Raw genomic sequence first — 19249 nt, forward strand, 5'->3', positions numbered from 1 at the left:
CCTTCAGGGGATCTTGGGCCTAAACTGGTATTTGGACATCCCTCTCACAATCCAGGATGCTATATGCACCAGTGACCATACTTTTCATACAGGTGAAAGTCATCTTGCTGTTGTATGAGCAACTACATTTTTTTGCCCTGATTATAAAACATAGTACATAACATGATCCTTCTGAGGCAATAGAACCATTTTCCCCATCTTATAGGTAGAAAAACTGGGTCAAATTGAAGTTCATTGCAAATATTTATATGCACTTATGAGTGTCAGAATCAGGGCTGACCACAAAATGTGCAAGCCAGAGTCCATGCATGTCATCACTGCATCATCCTGTTTTTTCAGTGTTAGAGTAGCCTTGCTAGGTTTTAATTTTTAAATGTAGGAGACTGTTCCCAATATATAGGGTAGGGTCCCTAGGCCTGGTTGATGATCAGGGCCATCTTCAGGGTGACCAGTGGGCAGGGTGATTGAGGGGCCCCCACTGGCACCCACCTTGACTGGCGTCCTGGTGCTGCCCACTGGCCAGCCCAACCCCCCATATCACTGCCACCTGTCGCCTCCCTCTCAGTGGGGGGGTGGGGGGAAGCAGATGATCAATGCAGGAGCTGCTGCGTTGAGCATCTGCCCCCTGGTGGTCAGTGCACGTCATAACGACCTGTCGTTCCGCAGTTCGTTCTGCCGTTCATTGCATTTGAACATTCGGTCGATTTGCCTATTAGGATTTTATTATATATAATGTAGTATTAACATCCTATCTAATAATAGAGTAACATGTAAATTACCATCACTTCGCTACGCCCACGATTGGGCGGCGGGAGGCTGGGGGCGGGACTCGGGTGGCCTATCCGGCCATTGAGAGGCATGAATCCGCTGTCACTGAGGGGGGCTACCCTGCTGTTGAGAGGCGCAGGGGGCGAGACTCCCACCCCCTGTGCTTCTCAATGGCCAGATCCGCGGCCGCTGAGGGGGCCTGCGCGGACACCCAGCTGCGCCTCTCAACGGCAGGGTAGCCAGGTGTCCGCGGCAGCCCCCCTCAGCGGCCGTTGAGTCCCGCCCCCTGCGCCTCTCAACAGCAGGGTAGCCCCCCTCAGCGGCCACGGACCATCAAAAGTGTGGGAGCTAGGTGCCTGTCTGCTCCAGCACCAGGCCTTTCAGAAGCCTCCGCCGAGCCGGAGGCTTCTGAAAGGCCTGGTGCACCAGCGGAAAAGGCACCCAGCCCCACCGCGGAAAGCGAAAGCGTGTAGGGGACCCTACACGTGCATGATTCAATCATGCACTGGGCCTCTAGTATAGAATAAAATACTCAATACTTTATAAAGTATGAATAATCCAATTGTTTTATTTATGAATTACAAACGTTCATTGGTTGGGTAGTTATTGCGCAAAGCTCTTAAGTGCTGGAGTACGTACCCATGTTTCTTAAGAAAGCCTAGGCCAGTGCTGACTTCTAATTTATTTTGTGCCCTATATCACTTCTAAAACCTCTATTTTTGTCTTCAAAGGAAGAGCATACCTTGTTGGGAGAAATTCATATTACCACTGTCATCTAATATGATCTTTATAAAACAAGGCTATTCCCTTTATTCAAATCCTCAGATTCCTATAATCAGAGTAGGCACATCCAATTGCCAGCAAATGGGTTAACCTTACAGACTATTTTTAATTGGTCTTAATTCTTAATTGATGAGCTACAAAAAATACTCAAAAGAGCTTTTAAATGAGAACTACACTTACTTTTCCTTGACAGAAGAAGGATTACAACAGAATTTGACATCTATGAAATATTCATCAGTAAAGTAACCTCTTTGCTACTAAAAATGAAAATAAGCTAAGGCTTGAATTCTATAGTTTAACTACAGAAATGCATTTCAAGTACATTTGAAATGCTTACCTTTAACTCTTTCTTCATTCTCTGAAACGCTTTAGAGAAAACCCTGTGTGAGTTATGAAGAAAAGACCATTAAAATCACAAATTGATCTGAAGTTCAGCAGCCAAGAAGTCCTTCCCCTGGTGCTTTCTGTTTTCAAGGTATCTTGGAGTCCACCACATTTTAAAAGGACAGACATATGGAATGCTTGAGACATCAATAAATTTTTCTATAAAATTACTTTAGAAGCAATTTCTATTCTTTGTATTTTGAGAAACAATGATATCTAATAGGTGATAAGACATATGGAAACAAATTCAATAAAACAACTGGAACTGAATGAATTCTTATCAGATATATAAATCTTCTATTCTTTTATTAAGTCCTGCAATGAATTATTAAATTTTGCTTGACTTGAGAAATATTGCTGAATTGTAATAAAAAAGATGGATGGGTTTTAATCCAGTTTTCATAATGATCCAATGGGTTGATTGCAGCATTTGACTTAGGGAATGTAGAGATATAATAAAAAAAAGATTTATTTTTAAATTACAATTTTTGAAAGTTATAAGTTTTTTTCTTCAGTTCATTTAATTGTCACTGGGTTTTCTCTTTAATATCTTTCTGCCAATGATCAATTTTTTAATTTCTATGAATTATAAGGAATTACATTTATTTTAAAAATTCACCAAAAACTTTCAAAATTGAAATCAGGTGAGAACATTGCATTCTTGCTGTAAACACAATCATAAAAAAATACTGCTGTGTTTCTTATAATTAGATTCACAAGCTATTTTTTACTAGACTATAGAATATCCTCTCTATTTGGTCACAGAGTAAAACATTTCTTCATTTAAAGCCAAAATTAATTGTGTTTTTCATAAGGCTCTCATTTATTTTACATCATCGACACAGTGTAGTGTGTATATGTATGTGTGTCCATGCAAAACATAGTCACATTTCTAATTCTGTTCTGGAAAGGGCTGTAGTATTCCCCAGTGGGAGGGAGGGCCCTGCTCTGTGCATACTGTTTTCTGTTGATTACCTCAATCACTCATGTTCCAGATTCCATTTAGAAGAATCTCCTCTCCTCCCTAGTAGCTTATTAATTCAATGATGTTGACTGAACTGGAACTGTCATCCCTCTCCTTCATTCATTCAACAAATAGTACAAGCTGGGAGCCTCTTCCATGCCAAGCCCTCTTGTGGGTCTTGCAGCTAGGGAAGTAAACAAAACAGAATATCCCTTCCCCTCATAGATCTTGGAGTGTGAGCGGTTATAACACATGGTACTTAAGAAAGGCTTCTCTGATAATGTAACTTCAGTGGAGACATATAAAAAGTGAAGCTTTGATATATTTGGAGGAATATGCTTGGCTTATTCAAGAAAAGCACAGAGGTTAGTGTGGCCAGAATGAAGTGAAGTAGGTGACAGTAATAGAAGAAAAATAATCAGATTACATATGTATGTATAGGCCATTAAGAAGAATTTGGTCTTTCCTCAGAGTGATATAGTAATATCACTGAAATGATATTGAACAGTAGAGTGTTACATTTGATTCATGTTTCTAAGGATCATTCTCAGTGCTATTTAGAAAATAGATTTTACCAGTGAATGGTGAATAATGGGACCAAGTTAGGATACTACTGCAATATTCCAGGTTGCTAGAAATAAAGGTACTAAGACATAGCTGAATCTCAGGTATATTTTGAAACCTTGTTGATTGATTAAAGGTAGCATATGAAAGAAAGAAAGATGTCTCAAGAAAGAAAGTTGTCTCAAAGATTACACAACCTGGAACCTGAACTGGAATAATGGAGTTGCCATGTATTGAGATGGGAAGACTGTGGAAAGAGCAAGTTTGGGAAGAGTATTGAGAGTCTGTGTTTAGACAAGCTAAATTTGAGATGCCTGCTAGACTGCCAAGTAATTTCAAAGATGCATTAGGGTAAAAATTCTGAAATACAAGGAAGAGGTCTCAGCTAAAGGTGTAAATTTGTAATCACTAGAGTACACATGCTTTTTACGGACAAGAGACTAATGAAATCATCCAGACAGTGTAGATAGAGAAGACATGAAAACCACATCAAAGTTTACAGTTGGTGAATAAAAGGGAATAAGCAGTACTTTTGTGGAGAAGCTTCAAGAGAAAATTAATTTCTTGGATAAAATAATTGATCAAGTTATGGGCACCTCAGTTTGAATTCCCTTGAAAGCAGAGCCTGAGAAAAGCATTAGGAAGGAGCAGTTTACTTGGGAGGTGATCAGGGAGCCAGAATGAGGAAGTGGCAAGAATGATCCAGGGAAAGATCAACCCAAAGAGCATTATTAATCTGGTTATCACTGTGGGGAACTGGGGCTTCTCTTCAGCTCTCCTTCTCCATTAATGGAGGATTGCTCCCTGGACATTGACACCACTCTCCCCCATCTCCTGCCACTTTCCAGGCTGTACCTGTATATGGGATCCTATGGCTTCATGGAAGGTCCTGAACAACAACAAATGCAGAAAAAAAAATCTAAATTTTTCCTCAAAGGGGGATAGTTCCAGAATAAGTCTAACCTTGCACAGCACTGCCTACCACTACTGCAGATGAAGTCAGAAGTGGCCACGAGAATCGGACATGGCGATAGGACATGCAGCAAAAATAGTCAAAATATCTGATTCAAAATAGCCAACATAAATATTTACCCCCTCAGCCACAGTGATAGATTTATGATTAGATACATGATCCAAGTTGAGCCAGAGATTTTCTCTAATTTTGTTGTAATTTAGCTTGTAAGAAAACGTTCTTTACTTTCTGGTTGTGGATTTATGAGGATCTAAACCCTTGGCCACCTAAAGCTATTCCCCTAATGTATGAAGAATACTATTGCAGGGGAAAAATATCAATAAGAAAAGAAGCAAATATGAGTGTCAAGTCCTTAAAGTGTACCTATCCGATGATCTATTAGCTGAGGGTTTCAGAGCTGCCCTTATCCTGATGCTTCACAATGCCTGTTTCCTTTAGTCTCTGACCTACTCTGGAATTCTTATAATCATCACCATTTATGGTTAACAGATAAAGCTCTGTTTCTGTGTTTAACAATTAAGAAAATTCTAGGCCCTGGCCAGGTAGCTCAGTTGGTTAGAGCATCTTCCAGATATACCAAGGTTGCTGGTTCGGTACCCGGTCAGGGAACATAAAAGAATCAAACAATGAGGTTCTTCGAAAGGGCACTTGACACAAAGTTCCAGCAGCCAGCCGCTGCAGCTGCTGCAGTTCTGTCTTCAGCTTCATGATGTTTCCAATGGTCAAAAATGTGCTAAGTTGTCTCCCAGTTCGAAGCATTCAGCAAATAATGGCAAGGCAGATCCCCCAGAAATGGACACCTGATTTCCATGACGTGTATGGTGATGCTGTATTAGCCAGTGAGCCACTTCCTGTATTGGTACATGGACGTATACAGCAACACATACTGGAACACAATGGAACCTGCCGGCTATTGGCAGAGTCACCCCAAAGGAATCATCCAGGCTGGTGTAATAATGAATTGCTTCAAAACCAACTCATAATTGATGCCAAGTGAAGGCACTATGTACCCATTAAAATATGGCATGATTGGAGAAATAAAGTACATTCAAAACCTTCATAAAAATAGAATCAAACAGTGAATGCATAAATAAGTGGAACAACAAATCAATCTCTCCCTTCCTTTCTCTCTAAAATAAATAAATAAAAACAATTAAGAGTGTCCGCCCTTTTATAAAGACTAATGTAATCCATTCATTTACATTTTTGTACTGTCATTTTTATCTTTAGTCTAATTTTGTTAGCTACTTATTCTTAATTAGTATTAATGCTGTATTTCAATGATTTGCATAAACCACTTTAATTTACTTGCCAAATAAATTATGTGATGAGTAAATTATATAGAATCAACTGTTTTCTTTTTTTAATATATTTCTTTATTGATTTTAGAGAGGAAGTGAGAAGGAGAGATAGAAACATCAATGATGAGAATCATTGATTGGCTTCCCCCTGCACGCCCCCCACTGGGGACTGAGCCCGCAACCCAGGCATGTGCCCTTGACCAGAACCAAACCCGGGACCCCTCAGTCTGCAGCCGATGCTCTATCCACTGAGCCAAGCCAGCCAGGGCTCAACTGTTTTCTTTATAATAATAACTTTAAATTAAGAGAAAGTACCACATGCACAAAAGGTTGGTTTCCTACTCCGGCACAAAACCAGGATGCAGGATCCATCCCTGATAGGGGATGTGGAGAAGGCAGCAGATCTATGTTCTGGTCTCACATTGATGTTTCTTTTTCCATCTCCCTCTCCCTTCCTCTTTATCTAAAAATCAATAAAAATGTGTGTGTTTTTAAAGAAGATAAAGCACCACAAGTAAAACTCACATGTCTTATTATAAATATGATACTTTATTATAAATATTATATAAATTAATCATCATGTAGATCATAAGGTAGGTCTCTTCTTCAATGCACACAATATTTATTTAGTGGTTGGATGATAAAAAAACAACAACTCATAATGTAGACCTGCATAATGTTGAAGCTTCAAGTGCTAGCAAACAAGCACAGAATAGGAAACTTGATCCTGCAATGAGAAAAATATTTTTCCCCATGGATAACTTATTTGAGTGATTGAATAAGCAAATTATTTCAATGTAATGCCTTTTTTATAGTTAGCCAAACCAGAGTTATAAGACAGTTTTAATCTTAGATTCAGATAAGTTAATTTTGTTTAATATTCTTTTATTGGGGGGTACTTCTTTACTCCAGGTGACTCTTGATTATTTAAAAAATGTGCCTCCTATTGGGTGATACTGATGTAGGGGCTCTGGAGCATAGCAGGTAAGAGTGTAGGTTCTGCACTGTATTTTGCATACTCACAGCTATAAACCTACTTCTGTCCTATCTGTATGTATGGGTAAACACAAAGGATAATTAGAATTTCCAATTATTTACATTTTGTTAAAAAATTTAAATGACCCTTAGTTTGTAGAAATGTGAAATTGAAAATCTCAAAGACCTTTCTATTATGTTCTTTATCCGAATACTAGAGGCCTGGTGCACGAAATTCATGCACAGGGGTGGGGGGTCCCTCAGCCTGGCCTGCACCCTCTCGCAATCTGAGACCACTGGCTCCTAACCGCTCGCCTGCCTGCCTGCCTCATCGCCCCTAACTACTCACCTGCCTGCCTGATCACCCCTAACCACTTAACTGCCTGCCTCATCACCCCTAACCACTCTGTCTCGGCCCCCACCACCACGGCTTCGTCCTGAAGGATGTTCAGAAGATCGTTCAACTGTCCAGTCTAATTAGCATATTATGCTTTTATTATTATAGATATAAAAAGCCAGGGGCCATCACGACAGAAATAACTGAATGGACGACCAAACAGTAGGCTGTGTGGGGCGACAAGGCCTGCAGGGGTGTTAGTGAGGGACGACCAAATGACTGACCAGCAGGCTGCATGGGGCAACCAGGCCAACAGGGGGGGCAGTTGGGGGTGACCAGGCTGGCAGGGGGGCAGTTGGGGATGACCAGGCCAGCAGGGGGGGCAGTTGGGTGTGACCAGGCCAGCAGGGGGGGCAGTTAGGGGTTACCAGGATGGTGGGGGGGGCAGGTGGGGGTGACCAGGTTGGCAGAGGGGCAGTAAGTGGAGACCAGGCTGGCAGGCGGGCAGTTAGGGGTGACCAGGCTGGCAGAGGGGGCAATTGGGGGTGACCAGGTCGGCAGGGGGAGGCAGTTGGGAGTTATCAGGCTGGCAGGGGGACCAGTACAGGACAACCAGGCCGGCAGGGGGGGGGCAGTTGGGGGCAACCAGGCCAACGGGGGGGGGGGCAGTTGTGGATGACCAGGCAGGCAGGAGGGGCAGTTAGGGGTTATTAAGCAGCAGGCAGAGGCAGGCAGGTGAGCAGTTATGAGTTAGCAGTCCTGAATTGTGAGAAGGATGTCCTACTGCCGGTTTAGGCCCGATCCTAAAACCGGCAGTCAGACATCCCCTGAGGGGTCCTGGATTGGAGAGGGTGCAGGCTTGGCTGAGGGGACCCCCCTATGCATGAATTTCGTGCACTGGGCCTCTAGTATGTAATAATTTATTTTAATATTTTAAAAATTTTCTTAAATGTTGTACTTAATTATTTAAAAAGTTGTATAAAACAAAACAAAAGAAGACTCATCATATTGTCAACTTTTAAGTAGAGGATTTTCTTCATCAATTAAAATATCCTTTGATCAGATATATGCAATTTGATTTACCCATGATGGATACACCCACTGCATGACATGATCTTTACTAATATTTTTGTAGAACGCTATATTACAAATTGTATAAAGGTCCAAATTCACAAAAAGAGATGCATATGATATAATTTTTATTTAGTTACTAGAGGCCTGGTGCATGAAATTCGTGCACGGGGGTCCCTCAGCCCAACCTGCACCCTCTACAATCCAGGAACTCTCAGGGGATGTCCTACTGATGGCTTAGGCACACTCCCCATGGTTCTCTGCTCTCTGCAGGGCCTGGAGGTTTCCCTGAAGCCATGGAGATGAAGCCCCATGCTGTGCTGTCCGCTTTCTGCCTGCTGCTGCCATGTGCCATGCAAAGGAAGCCCCAATGCCCTGCAGTGTGCTCTGTCTGCCAGGCCTGGGGGCTTCGCCAACACCAACACACTAAGGAAGCCCCCATGCCCTGCTGTCCGGGCTCTGTCTGCGGGGTCTGGGGGTGTTCCCACTGCCACCTTGCTAAGGAAGCCCCCAAGCCCTGCTGTCTGGACTCTGTCTGCTGGGCCTAGGGGTGTTCCCACTGCCTCTGCTCTAAGGAAGCCGCCATGCCCTGCTCCTCGGCCTCTGTCAGCAGGGCCTGGCGGCTTCCCTGCTGCAGCGCTGAGAAAGCCGCCGCATTTTCGCTGCCGCACTGAGGAAGCCGCCATGCCCTGATCCCCGGCCTCTGTCAGCAGGGCCTGGGGCTTCCCTGTTCCTGCGCTAAGGAAGCCGCCATGCCCTGCTCTCCGGCCTCTGTTTGTTGGTCAGACAGACTAGACACTCCAGCAGCGGGGCTGAGGTGACTGGGCGCCGCCATCTTGTGGCTATGGGGGCCACCATTTTTGTTGTGGAGGTACAGTTGATTTGCATATTACTCTATTATTAAGTAGAATACCATACTGTGGTTTTCCATTTTCATCCTTTCTTATAATAAGTACTAGTAAGAAATAAAACTATGAATGCAACAACAACAAAAAGAGTGTGGATTCTGGCATCAGGCTGCCTGGATTGGTAGCCTGACTCCCTCACTTAGGGCAAGCTCCTTATCCTCAATAGTATTTACCTTATGGGAATGTGTGTGTATTTAATGAGTTAACATATAGAAAATATTGCCTTGAATATAGTAAGTGAACAATAAGTTTGCTATTATGTTTTATTAGTGGTTATTAATGATAATGGTAATCAAGAACATTTTAATTATTCTATAACACACTGGGCTCTGGTCATTTATTCACAAGACTTTTGGCAAGATTCACTATTTCTTAAATTCTATGTACTTTCTCTCTTGATTTACTCCCTTATTATGCTACATATTTTCTAGTAACATATTCAGAAACCATGTATGTGGTCAATCTTGTTGAGAGTTGGTATGTCTAAAATGAGTTCATTTTACTCTTACTTCAGTAGTTGTTTGCTGGTTTTAAATCCCTCTATCTGTATGTTTTTCTGATGTATTGAAATCCCTGTACCAGGGTCCCACATTGTTCACGGAGACTATTCACTCTGGTTCCAACTTAACTCGCTTGTAACTAACTTTTCTGATGAGAAATGAAGTGGGTGCATGACCTACCTCACTTGTCACTGTTTAAAGCCTAGAACAGAGAAAGAAAACAAGGAGACATATTCAGTGACCTGTTTTCTGGCTCCTATACCACAACCGACACATGACATAAATATAGGGTTTGAAAGAAGTGGCTCACACCTTTGCTATAGGCTTATCACCTCCCAGGCCTGGGAATTTCAAATGAGTGATTTAAATTTCTCCTCCTCTATTTCTTGAAATATTAAAATGCACCCGAGTAAAAGAATCTGTGTCTCAGCTCAGAGTCTACCATTCTTGGAGGGATTACAGACTGAAGAAAAGACTCATTCCAAGTATAGCACAGATGTCATAATCCTTGCTATTTTCTTTTTAGGATACTCCTTTATAGTAAACTAGAGGCCCGGTGCACGAAATTCGTGCACGGGGTTGGGGTGTCCCTCAGCCCAGCCTGCACCCTCTCCAATCTGGGACCCCTCAAGGGATGTCCGACTGCCCGTTTAGGCCCGATCCTAGGATCGGGCCTAAACGGGCAGTCGGACATCCCTCTCACAATCCAGGATTGCTGGCTCCGAACTGCTTGCCTGCCTGCCAGCCTGATCACCCCCTAACCACTCTCCTTCCAGCCTGATCAATGCCTAACTGTTCCCCTGCCAGCCCAGTCATCCCCAACTGCCTTCCCCTGACAGCCCGGTCACCCCCAAATGCTCTCCCCTCCTATTACCTCTTTAGTAGATAGGGTTTTTTTCTTTAACATATTGGACTGTGTACCTGCCGTGGTCTTCACAAACCAGTAAAAAATGTAAACCCAAACTAAAAGTGTCATAAAATAAACTTAAACAGGAATTTCATGAGACCTTATAAAGGTGATATGATGTGGTTGTTTCTTTCTTTTTTCTTTCTTTCTTTTTCTTGATGTTTCAACTTTTGTCCTTTCTTTCTTTTTTCCTTTTATTCCTTTTCTGTCCTCTCTTTCTCTTAACTTTTCCGTTGGTAGAATTGTCAGTACTTGAATCTGTCTTGCTTCCAGAAGACAAAGAAGAGGGAAACACACAGTCATCTGAAGAAAAAGATGATCTATGATGGGATTGGTGGTGTTTCTGGTTTTGCTCTTTTCCCGGTTTGATTGTCATTTCTGCCGGCCCCGGCATCTTCAGGACTTGTGCATGGGCACTTCTTATTCATGTCTACAAAACCTCCCTGCCTTGGTGAAAACTGTAGGGGAAAAGGCCTTCCTGGGTGGGCTCAAGCCCTGCCCAAGGTGCTGAGGAACCAGGGTGGGGAGCACTCTGCACCACCTCTGCAGAGCCAACCTCCGGACCTCGGGGTACTCTCCAGTAATGTAACTGCAATGTCCAGGTTTGCCTTCAGAAATTAGTTGTAAGTTACTTCTGATGTGAAACCCTATCTCAGACATTTCCATGTGGTTCCTAAAGATTTTAAACAAAACCCATTTACCTCCCTAACCTGGTCAGAACTTTCTACCCAATGGGAGAGGTTTGCTGGGCAGCATCGCCCAGATTACTAACCCCCTCCCTCTCCAATCACTCGGCTGGCGGCAAGGGAAGTTCCAAGGCTATAGTGTGTGTGGGGGATCACTCCATGGGGGTGCACCCTGACACCCCAGGCTGCCTCTTGGAGGGAATAGCTCTGGGGGGCACGGCTGCCTCCCAGGCCTACACCCCCCAGCTGCAGATGGGAGCTGATCTCAGAGGGGGCAGGGTGGGGGGGGTGGGGAGGGAGGTGTATAGGCAGCCTGGGTCTCCCAGGCCCACAGCCCAGGCTGGGACAGGCAGCAGACGGCTCCTGCCATGCACTGGAACCTCGCAGGCCCAATGCCCAGGCCACTGTGGGCAGCTGATCGCGCCGGCCTTGTGCAGTCGCCTCCCAGACCCACGGCCCGGGTCGCGGAGGGCAGCTGATCAAGGCAGCTGGTCTCGGAGGGCAGATGATGGAGGCAGCCGGTCTCGGAGGGCAGCCTATGGAGGCGGCCCAGCGCGGGCGCCTACCAGACCCACGGCCCAGGTCTGGGCAGGCAGCTGATGGAGGCTGCCGTGCGCAGGCGCCTCCCAGACCCACGGCCCGGGTCACGGAGGGCAGCTGATCCAGGCAGCCTGTCTCAGAGGGCAGCCGATGGAGGCGGCCAAGCGCGGGCGCCTCCCAGACCCACGGACCGGGGTCGCGGAGGGCAGCTGATCTAGGCAGCTGGTCGCGGAGGGCAGCCTATGGAGGCGGCCGTGCGCGGGCTCCTCCCAGACCCACGGCCCGGGGTCGCGGAGGGCAGCTGATCGAGGCAGCTGGTCGCGGAGGGCAGCCGATGGAGGCGGCCGTGCGCGGGCGCCTCCCAGACCCAGGGCCCGGGTCCGGGAGGGCAGCCAATGGAGGCGGCCGTGTGCGGGCTCCTCCTGGACCCACGGCCCGGGTCGCGGAGGGCAGCCGATGGAGGCGGCCGTGGGCGGGCGCCTCCCAGACCCAGGGCCCGGGTCACGGAGGTCAGCCGATCGAGGCGGCCGTGCGCGGGCGCCTACCAGACCCACGGCCCAGGTCTGGGCAGGCAGCCGATGGAGGCGGCCAAGCGTGGGCGCCTCCCAGACCCACGGACCGGGTCCGGGAGGGCAGCCGATGGAGGCCGCCGTGCGCGGGCGCCTCCAGACCCACGGCCCGGGTCCGGGAGGGCAGCCGATGGAGGCGGCCGTGCGCGGGCGCCTCCAGACCCACAGCCAGGGTCCGGGAGGGCAGCCGATGGAGGCGGCCTTGCGCGGGCTCCTCCCAGACCCAGGGCCAGGGTCCGGGAGGGCAGCCGATGGAGGCGGCCGTGCGCGGGCGCCTCCCAGACCCACGGCCCGGGTCCGGGAGGGCAGCCAATGGAGGCCGCCGTGCGCGGGCGCCTCCAGACCCACGGCCCGGGTCCGGGAGGGCAGCCGATGGAGGCGGCCGTGCGCGGGCGCCTCCAGACCCACAGCCAGGGTCCGGGAGGGCAGCCGATGGAGGCGGCCGTGCGCGGGCGCCTCCAGACCCACGGCCCGGGTCGGGCATGAAGCTGATCATGGCGGCCGAGCGTGGGTGCCTCCCCGACCCACGGCCAGTTTCAGGGCTAGAAGAGGATCTGGCTGGAGGGCAAAGCCGCCTCCTAGGCCAACAGGCTGGGCTGCTCGCTGCCTTCTCTCAGCGGCAGCCTTCCCTGGGACTGGGGGACTCCTGCGGGCCTGGGCGCCGCCATCTTGTGTCTATGGGCGCCGCCATTTTTGTCGCGGAGTGATGGTTAATTTGCATACTACTCTATTATTAGATAGGACTAGAAGCCCAGTGCACGAAATACGTGCACGGCGGGGGGTTGTCCCTCAGCCCAGCCTGTACCCTCTCCAATCTGGGACTCTTGGAGGGATGTCCGACTGCCCGTTTAGGCCCGATCGGGATCGGGCCTAAACGGGCAGTCGGACATCCCTCTCACAATCCAGGACTGCTGGCTCCCAACTGCTTGCCTGCCTGCCTTCCTGATTGCCCCTAACTGCTTCTGCCTGCCAGCCTGATCACCCCCTAACCACTCCGCTGCCAGCCTGGTTGATGCTTAACTGCTCCCCTGCCAGCCTGTTTGCCCCCAACTTCCCTCCTCTGCCAGCCTGGTCACCCCTAACTGCCCTCTCCTGCAGGGTTGATCACCTCCAACTGCCCTCCCTTGCAAGCCTGGTCCCTCTCAACTGCCCTCCCTTGCAGGTCGGGTGCCTCCCAACTGCCCTCCCCTGCTGGCCATCTTGTAGTGGCCATCTTGTGTCCACATGGGGGCAGGATCTTTGACCACATGGGGGCAGCTATATTGTGTGTTGCAGTGATAATCAATCTGTATATTACTCTTTTATTAGATAGGATAGAGGCCTGGTGCACGGGTGGGGGCCAGCTGGTTTGCCCTGAAGGGTGTCCCGGATCAGGGTGGGGTTCCCTTGGGGCATGGGGCGGCCTGAGCGAGGGGCCTGTGGTGGTTTGCAGGCCGGCCACGCCCCCTGGCAACCCAAGGGGAGGCCCTGGTATCTGGAATTTATTTTCCTTCTACAATTGAAACTTTGTAGCCTGGGGCGGAGCCAAGCCTGGGGCTCCCTCCGAGGCCGGCAGCCATTTCTGTGGCAGTTAATTCACCTTCTACAATTGAAACTTTGTAGCCTTAAGCGGGTGAGCCCGGCCAGGGTGTGCGGAAAGCTTTGCTTTCCCTGTTGCCGCCGGCAACCGTGGCCTGCTCTCTCAAGCTCCATTCTGCCGCCATTTGTTTGAATTTGTTTACCTTCTATAATTGAAACTTTGTAGCTTGAGTGGAGGCTTAGGCCTACAACGGCTATGGAAAGCTTGGCTTCCTCTGTTACCTGGGAAACCTTGCTCTCTGTGGCTGTAGCCATCTTGGATTGGGGTTAATTTGCATACTCGCCCTGATTGGCTGGTGGGCGTGGCTTGGCTGGTGGGCGTGGCTTATGTAGCGGAGTGATGGTTAGTTTGCATATTACCATTTTATTAGAGAGGATTTGTATTTTTAAAGAGAATCAAGGCTCTTCTATAGATGTGAATCTAATGAAATGCTGCCATAGGTTGGGATTTATTTAGTATAAAATTGCCTGTCTCCTGTTCAGAGAGGAAATATTTCCATTGCTATTGTGTAGTACATACATTATATCTTTCTATGACATTGTTCTCATATGGGTAAAATCTAGGGATGGTGGGGCTACTTTTAAAAGTAATGTAAAAGGAAGGAATAGTTTCCTTAGCCTTTCAAAATGTCTTTGACATTCATTGATCACCTACTACAGAATAGTCTGCAAGCTGACAACAAAGATATTTGAGGATTATCAATATTCTGGTGGAAAAAGTATCAACAGTTCTGTAACTTTAAAGACTATTTTTGTTCAAATTCCCTGGAAGAGAAAAGATCAGCAATTGGTTAAATTTGACTGTAGTTCGAAATAGGTGCAATAGTATCACTGGGGGAAAATATTGAAATAATAATTGAGAACATGTCTTTTGGTTTTTGTTTGTTTGTTTGTTTTAATTTACATGCTACACTGTATAAGTTGCAGGGCTGAGGAACCTTTTTTCTGCCAAGGGCCATTTGGATATTTATAACATCATTCATGGGCCACACAAAATTATTAACTTAAAAATTAGCCTGCTATATATATTTGGTCAAACATTTAGTTAACTCACCCTTAATGTCTTGGGAGGGCCAGACCAAATGATTTCTTGGGCCTTATAAAGCCTGCGGGCTGGACAGTTCCCAACCCTGGTTAAGGTGTACAACATGTTGATTTGATACATTTATATGCTGCAGTCTTTCCGCAGCTAGGGTTCAGGAATCTGGAGAAGGGGCTGCAACATAAATGAATAGAAACTAGACAAGAAATATAAATTTGAAAGGCATTTTCAGGGAGCCAGATGGAAACTTAGTTCTAGTGACAAAGCTCCCCAAATCTCCAGACCCATATCTTTTTATTTACAGGAAAACACATTGGCCCTTTAGGAAAGCAGATATACATATCAAAGGTAAGGTTTGATAAACAGGAAAAGATTATCAGGTTAGGGGAAATGCCTACAGCTGTCCAGCAGCAGGTAATAATATGCAGATTTTCAGCCCTGCTGAAGCCCCAAGGTCCATCAGCCTTCTGCTGAACTTCTTGCATAATTATGACCTGCTAGAATTTGCCTCCAGCATTTATACTATATCGCAATATGATTATCACTATAGCTTTAGCTAATATCTCTATCATGTAACATAATTATTATATCACTAGAGGCCGGGTGCATGAAATTCGTGCATGGAGTGGGCGGGTGTCCCTCAGCCCAGCTGCACACTCTCCAATCTGGGACCCCTCGAGGGATGTCCGAATGCCCGTTTAGGCCCGATCCTGGTGGTATCAGGCCTAAACGGGCAGTCCGACATCCCTCTCACAATCCAGGACAGCTGGCTCCCAACCGCTCGTGTGCCTGCCTGCCTGATTGCCCCTAACCACTTCTGCCTGCCAGCCCGATAACCCCCTAACCACTTCCCTGCCAGCCTTATTGATGCCTAACTTCTCTCCTGCTGGCCCGATTGTCCCTAACTGCCCTTCCCTGCCTGCCCAATCACACCTAACTGCCCTCCCCTGCAGGCCCAGTCACCCCCAACTGCCCTCCCCTGCAGGCCTGGTCCTCCCTAACTGCCCTTCCCTGCAGGCCTGGTCCCCCCCAACTGTCTTCCCCTGCAGCCCCAGTCACCCCTAACTGCCCTCCCCTGCAGGCCTGATTGCCCCCAACTGCCCTCCCCTGCAGGCCTGGTCCCCCTCAACTTCCTTTCCCTGCAGGCCTGGTCCCCCCCAACTGCCCTCCTCTGCAGGCCTGGTTGCCCTTAACTGCCCTCCCCTGCTGGCCCAGTCACCCCTAACTCCCCTTCTCTGCAGGACTGGTCCCCCCCAACTGTCCTCCCCTGCAGCCCCAGTCACCCCTAACTGCCCTCCTATGCTGGTCTGATCGCCCAAAACTGCCCTCCCCTGCTGGCCATCTTGAGGCGGCCATCTTGTGTCCACATGGGGGCGGCCATCTTGTGTGTTGGAGTGATGGTCAATTTGCATATTACCTCTTTATTAGATAGGATTGTCTGGTGATAACATTTAACATCTAGTCTCTTAGCAATTTCAAAGTATATAACACAGCATTATTTCTTATAATCATTATGCTGTGCATTAAATCGCTACAAATTATTTTTTTTCTGTTTGCATGTTTATGACTTAGCATCTTCCCAATTCCCCCTCCCCTGATTCCAGCCCCTGGTACCACCATTCTACTCTCTGTTTCTTACATTCCACATATAAGTAACATCATACAATATTTATCTTTATCTATCTTATTTATTTCACTTACCATATGCCCTCTAGTTCGACTCACATTGTTTCAAATAGCAGGATTTGCTTCTTTCTTGTGGCTGAATAATATTCATATATGTATTTCTCACATCATCTTTATCCATTCATTCCTAGGTGAACACAAATCTGTTTTAGTTAATATCCCTGTTAAGTATTTCATAAAACTTTCAAGAAAAGTAAAATCTGGTAAAATGACCAAAAAAAATTTTTTAAGGTGTTGATGGTAAACTTGCCCTTCAAAAGTTTGGAGTGTATCATAAATTTGACTTATCTTACATGTGTGGTACAATATTTAAATAGAAAATATGATAATCTATATTTTCCAAAAACTAATGTTTCCAATAATTAATTCAAACTTTGATACTAAGATTACATAAAGAACTAAAAGTAAATCTATGATGAGAAAGAGAATTTTATTAAGACAACATTAGTATAATTAAACATAAAAATAAAAGCAGTGTAAAATAGTTCTTATACCATGTGTCATAAAAAAATATTTTTATTGATTTCAGAGAGGAAGAGAGGGAGAGAGATAGAAACATCAATGATGAGAGAGAATCATTGACTGGCCGTCTCCTGCACATCCCCCACTGGGGATCGAGCCCACAACCCAGGCATGTGTCCTGACCAGAATTCAATCTGTGACCTCCTGGTTCATAAGTTGACACTCAACTACTGAGCCACACTAGCTAGGCCCATTATTTTAATATAATTTATATGTTAAAAACAATTGATCAAAATGCATTTTATAGCAGCTGAATGAAAACACATAATATTTTAAATGAATCAGATGGATGGTTATACATTATGATATTCTAATAAAACATACAATACTATATAATAAAGAAGAAATATGCAAATTGACCATCATCAGCCACAAGATGGCTGCGCCCACAGCGGAGGCTGAGTTCCCGTAATGAGCTTTAACGAGCAATCAGCAGGGACCGGAGGCTGCACCTCCCCCCCGTGGGGCTTAACAGGGGACCTCAGGGCGTGCCCCCACCAGGAAGGGCTTGACGGGGGAACCTCAGGCCGCACTCCCCCCCCCTTCCCTGGCACTGGGCCAGGGGACCTGAGGCCTCACCCCCCACCAGGAAGGGCTTGACAGGGGAACCTCAGGCCATGTCTCCTGCCCAGGCAATGGGCCAGGGGACCTGAGGCGGCAACCCCCGCCCGGCAGGGCTTGATGGGGGACCTGAGGCCGTGCCCTCCACCTGGCGGGGCTTGACAGGGGACCTCAGGTTGCACCCCCTGCTCAGTGGTACTTGATGGGGGACCTGAGGCTGCGGCCCCCTCCCGGCACCAGGCTGGGGGATCTGAGGCTGTGCCCCACCGCCTGGCGGGGCTTGACGGGGGACTTCAGGCTGCTCCCCACACCCTGGCACCAGGCCAGGGAACCTGAGGCTGCACCCTGCCCCTGCCTGGCAGGGCTTGACAAGGGTGGGACTGGCCGGGTCTGGATCTAGCCCAATGGGGGGGAGGCCAGGTCTGGGTCTCGCGCAATTTTGAGGTGCACGTGGGTGGGCAGGGACTTGACTCTGGGTCCCGTGGTGCACCCCAGACTCTGATAGGAGGAAGATTTTCATATACACTTTACTAATTTTCTTTCATCTCTGACACTTCTATTATAGAGAAAGGGCAAATAGCAATATTAAAATATTTCCTCTAATTCCCTTTTAATGTGCATGAATTTCATGCACCAGGCCACTAGTAAAATATAATGAAAACAAATATTAAAGGAAAACAAGAAAATATGTTATAAATATAACAGAGTTTCTGGTTATTCAAATGTAAAAAGTTTATACAAATATATTTGTACTAGAGGCCTGGTGCACAAAATTCTTGCACTGGTGTGTGTGTGGGGGGATCCTTCAGCCCAGCCTGTGCCCTCTCGCAATCCGGGATCCCTCGCTTTTTACCGTCCACCTGCTTGCTGCTCCTTACTGCTTGGCTCACTGCTCCTTAGCAATGCTGCAGAGATGGGAGAGGCTCCCACCACTGCCGCTGCGCTCGCCAGCCGTGAGCCTGGCTTCTGGCTAAGTGGTGCTCCCCCTGTGGGAGCACCCTGACCAACAGGGGGATGCTCCTGTGTTGAGCATCTGCCCTCTGGTGGCCAGTGCACATCATAGTGACCGGTCATTCTGGTCATTCTGCTATAACGGTCACTTAGGCTTTTATTATATAGACTAGGGGCCCAGTGCATGAATTTGTGCACCTTGAAAGGAACTGTGGGCCAAGAGGCTGCAGTGGGCACAGGGGCAGGTCTCGGCCCATCCTCCCGCCAGAGCCCCCAGGCCCCTGACTTCTGGAAGCCCCGCTCTAGCCACTGCCTCTCCCACTCACTGACAGCACCAGCCCTGCTTGCACCCACTGACAGTGCAGAGCAATTGGGGCTGCTGCCAGCAGCAGGTGCAAGTGGGGCCGGCACTGTCAGCAGGTGTGAGCAAAGGCTGCTGCCCCAATTGCCCCTCAGGAGCAGGGAGAGGTTGAGAAGCATTCTGTGTGTTTCAAGATTTTGTTAAATTAAATAATCCAGAATAGGCTATAATGAAAAATAAACTCTGGGAGCTTTTTTGTTTGAACAAAAGCTGTGTAAGAAATTATGGTATTATAGCTAAAAAAACAGTGCGATAGAGAAAAGATTGTAAGATAGAAAAAAAAATATATAGAAAAAAATGGTCAAGTCAGAAAAATTG

General features: G+C 47.2%; 1 pseudogene across 1 annotated transcript; it reads left to right on the forward strand.

Annotated features, from left to right (window-relative positions):
- Window positions 1-5076: 5076 nt before the first annotated feature.
- On the forward strand, window positions 5077-5390 carry LOC307102422 (cytochrome c oxidase subunit 7B, mitochondrial-like; annotated as a pseudogene). The gene has a single exon. The product of its transcript is annotated as a cytochrome c oxidase subunit 7B, mitochondrial-like (transcript).
- The last annotated feature ends 13859 nt before the right edge of the window (window positions 5391-19249 follow it).

The sequence above is a fragment of the Cnephaeus nilssonii genome, assembly GCF_951640355.1.
Source record: "Cnephaeus nilssonii genome assembly, chromosome: 1".
Classification (NCBI taxonomy): Eukaryota; Metazoa; Chordata; class Mammalia; order Chiroptera; family Vespertilionidae; genus Cnephaeus; species Cnephaeus nilssonii.